The sequence below is a fragment of the Bos indicus x Bos taurus genome, chromosome 18, assembly GCF_003369695.1.
Source record: "Bos indicus x Bos taurus breed Angus x Brahman F1 hybrid chromosome 18, Bos_hybrid_MaternalHap_v2.0, whole genome shotgun sequence".
Classification (NCBI taxonomy): domain Eukaryota; kingdom Metazoa; phylum Chordata; class Mammalia; order Artiodactyla; family Bovidae; genus Bos; species Bos indicus x Bos taurus.
The window spans coordinates 54,747,698-54,752,206 of NC_040093.1; the positions used below are offsets into that span (position 1 = coordinate 54,747,698).

The 4,509-nt window shown below is 44.6% G+C and overlaps 1 non-coding gene across 1 annotated transcript; it reads right to left on the minus strand.

Moving 5' to 3' along the window:
• Positions 1-2,150: 2,150 nt before the first annotated feature.
• TRNAS-GGA lies at positions 2,151-2,222 on the minus strand. The gene has a single exon. It is a non-coding gene; the product is annotated as a tRNA-Ser (tRNA).
• Positions 2,223-4,509: the final 2,287 nt, after the last annotated feature.

Here is a 4,509-nt window from a genome sequence, read left to right on the forward strand (position 1 = left end):
CCCTGAGATTTGGCTTTTGAGATCTGAATATTTTTTTTCCTCAACCCATTTTCTCAACTAAATATGTCTATTTAGATACAATCTCCACTAAAAGGAAGTAGGGTTCCTTGGAGAAATGGCTGATTCCAGGACTAGGGCAAATTAAGTACAAGGCAAGCCAGGAACACCATGTGCCAGAAGGCGGAGCCAAAATTGATGGGGCTGTGTCAGAAGGACATAGGGCCAGCTGGAAGGGGCTCCTGCTGCTCAAATCTGGGATGACCTGAGCATGAAAATACAGAAAAAAAATGTAATCCACCACATGAAATAAGAATGAGTCCGTAACAATAAACATGAGTCTATGTTTGTATATAACATAATACACATGGAATATACATTTATAAAATACACTGCGTGAATAAATGAATGAACGGAGGAGAAGGGAAACGTTTTCCTGAGGTGAAACTGCCAACTGACAGATGTGGAAGGCACAACGTAATGAGAAGTAACATCCGATAACCATCACAAAATGCTTGTTTCAGGGAAGAATCATCACCAGATATTAAAATTGGGGATCGAAGGTTTTATGGGGGTAGGACATTTACACAGTTCCAATACATCTCGCTACAAGATAATTAAAATATTTACCACCAAAAAATATAGGCTCTTTTCAGTGGAGAAACCTGGCAGATATCATCTTAACCAAGGTATCAAATTGACATAAGAGCCCCACAGCAAACAGGCACATGGCCCCTGGTATGAGGCACTAACACTTACAATATCCCTTCTGTGAGATTCCTTCCAAAAACATGTCATCTGAATCTCATAAGGAAGAAACGTAAGACAAACTTGATGTGAGGAACATTCCACAAAACACTTGGTCAGTCATCTTTTTTAAAATGTCAGCATCATAAAAGAAGAGCATAAAGTGAAGAGCTTATCCAGATTCAAGGATACTAACGAGATGAGAAAACTGAGTGTGATTCATGATCTGAGATCTTTTGCTGTAACAGACATTCCTGGACAATCGGTAAAATCTGAATAAGGTCTGCGGATTAGATTACATAATGCATCCATGTTCATTTCCCTGATTCAGATAATTACACCAGGGTTATGGAAGAAAATGCCTCCTTTGTCCGAAGAGAACATCTGTGTTCTTAGGAAACACATACTTAGGTATTTAGAGATAAAGGGGGTTTCATGTCTGTAACTCCCTCTTAAATAATTTAGAGGAGAGAGAAAGAAGATCAAGGAACAGCAGTAAGTGTTCCTATCTGGGGAAGCTGAATGAAGGGCAGAGGAGAATCCTCTGGAGTATTTCTGTGGCTTTTCTACAAGTCTGAAATAATGTCAAAAGAAAAAGAAGAAATAAAAATCTGTCTAGTAAGTCAAAAGCTAAATAAAACTCACGTCTTTGTTCCTGCTCTTCTGCTACGGCCTCCCTTCCCAGAGAAAAACAGGGGCTGCTGCCTGAAGGCTTAGGGCAGAACTCTGAGTGGGGAAAAAACAAGGAATGCAAAATACATTTGTTAAAATGATGATACAAACTAACATGTATGTAGCGCTTATTATGTGCCAGGCTTCCAAATGCTTTAAGAAAAATATTAACTTGTTTGAACCTCATAACAACTATACAAAGCAGCTGCTATTACAGCTCTACTCACAATAGCCAAGACACGGAACAATCTGAATGTAAACAGATGAATGGATAAAGAAGATGCGGTACATACACAGAATGGAATATTACTCAGCCATAAAAAGAGCAAAGTAATGCCATCTGCAGCAACTTGGATGGACCTAGAGATTATCATACTAAGTGAAGTAAACCAGAGAGAAAAAGACAAATGTCACATGTAGACTCTAAATTACAATACAAATGAACTTATCTATGAAACAGAAACAAACTCACAGACATAGCAGATTTGTGGTTGCCAGGGTGGAGAGGGTGAGCAAGGGATGGAGTTTGGGATTAGCCTACGTAAACTATTACATATAGAATGGATAAACAGCAAGATCCTACTGTATAGCGTAAGTGAAAGTGAAAGTGAAGTCGCTCAGTCGTGTCCAACTCTTTGCAACCCCATGGACTGTAGTCTACCAGGTTCCTTCCTCCATGGGATTCTCCAGGCAAGAGTACTGGAGTGGGTTGCCATTTCCTTCTCCAGGGGATCTTCCCAATCCAGGGATCGAACCCGGGTCTCCTGCATTCCAGGCAGACGCTTTAACCTCTGAGCCACCAGGGAAGCCCGTATGTATAGCATAGGAAACTATATCAACATCCTGTGATAAACCATCATAGGAAAGAATATGAAAATTCTGACAAAATATGACATATATATATATATATGAGTCACTTAGCTATACAGCAGAAATTAACACACTGTAAATCAACTACACTTCTACAAAACAAACTTTTAAAAAAGCCAAAGTAGCTGCTATTATTGTTCCCATTTCATATATGAGGAAACTGAGGCTGCTGCTGCTGCTGCTGTCACTTCAGTTGTGTCCGACTCTGCGCGACCCCACAGATGGCAGCCCGCCAGGCTCCCCAGTCCCTGGGATTCTTCAGGCAAGAACATTGGAGTGGGTTGCCATTTCCTTCTCCAATGCATGAAAGTGAAAAGTGAAAGTGAACTCGCTCAGTCATGTCTGACTCTTAGCGACCCCATGGACTGCAGCCTACCAGGCTCCTCCATCTATGGGATTTTCCAGGCAAGAGTACTGGAGTGGGGTGCTATTGCCTTCTCCGAAGACTGGGTTGAATAGTATCCCTCCCAAATTCATGTCTCCCTGCAACCTCAGAATGTGACCTTACTTTGAACTGGGATCTTTGCAAAGGTAATTAGTTAAGGAGCTTGAGGTGGCCACATGACCTGGGGCAGACATTGGAGTGACGTGGTGAGAAGCCAAGAGATGCCTGGGGCCCCCAGAGCTGGAAGAGGCAGGAAGGATCCTCCCCTAGAATCTTCAAATTCTAGGAAGTTTCAGACTTCTGATCTCCAGAACTGTGAGTAAGTGTCTGCTGTTTAAGCTACTGGATTTATGGTCATTTGTTACAGCAGTTCTAAGAAACGACACCTGTAGTTCTCACCTGTTCACAGGTGAGCTGGACCTGACCTACCCAAGGTCCCTTCTCCCATTCGTCCTCACAGGACCCACTTGACAGCTGGATCTCAACGTGGAAAAAAGACGTATCTCTCCAAACTTCCTTGCAGCAAGGAGTGGCTGTGGGACCCAAGTCTGACCAAGAAGGTATCAGTGGAAATTCACAGGCTGAGACCTCTGGGAAAGCTATGCTTCCGTTGTTTTTCTGGTTGAGGCAGACTCGGGTTCTTGCTCAGAATTCCAGAATTGAAAAATACACTACCTGGAAGAAAAGAGGCAGAATCAAACCGCCATGTGGCTTCTGCCCTTCATGGTGTCGCTTCCTTCCTGGAAGGTCTGCTACGGGGTAGAGGTGAAGACTCATAACCACAAGGACACACGCCACTCTCTGAGGATGGCAGAGCAGTAAGTAGAAAAGAACCTGGAGGACTCCGCAAGCATGCATCCCCGGGACCTCCCTGCCACTGTGGTTGGGTCTCCGTTACATGCAACTCAGTGCATTCCCAGCTGACATTTTGACAAAGAAAATCTAATTAGGATTTGAATTATATTCGACACGTATATTGAATTAGCAAACTGTTGATGGAGACGGGTGCTTATTAAACGAGACAGCACAAGCTTGGTGCCCAGTTAATCCTGGCATGTAGTGGCACTTGGCACAGGTGGGTTCCTTTGCTGCCTTCCTGGGTCAGACAGGGGCAGGGGGACAGTGGGTCTGGACTGGTGCCAGTGGGATGGAGTGGAAATATCCTTGGACCACAGCCATGAGAAGGTGAGAGCCCACGAGCTGGGAGCCTGCTGGCTGACAGGCCAGCCCATCCCCATTCAGGTGGCGGCAGGGCCCAGAGGGCAGCCTTCTGCCCACGTGGGATCCAGGCCAGGCACTGACAGAAGAACTGGTTTAATGGTCTGTCTCCTGGTCCTTGGATGAAGGCTGCTACCGGTTTAGTTGGCCAGGATGAGTCAAAGGAACACCATGAAGGTTTCGAAACCTGGGCCTTCAGCACCAAATTTATTTTTTTAAGGGGCTAAAAGATTTTTAAAGTCCCAGTGGTAGTCTAGGACAGGTCTTAGTGTGAAAAATTGGAAGGAAAATGGGTAAGACAAACAAACAAAGCAACCCCATAAAACATGTAACGGTTTCAGGACCACCCACCAAGCTGCAGGGTTTTCACTTTTCCTTTTTAGAATGAAGTGGCCATGGTTTGAGGAGCCAGGATTTCACAATTCCTGCCATCCCTTCTGTGGGTCCCCAGGGCCCTCGGGGCAGGGCAGGGGAAAGAGGGAAGGCAGGTCTCTGCTGGAAGCCAAAATCAGGGAAAAGGCTCTGCGGTCGATCTAGTTCAAGGATCTTCCAGCTTCTGTTCATATTCTTCCAGGGAAGAGGCGTCACTCCCTCTTCATAAGGCCCAGTTCATTTTTGGA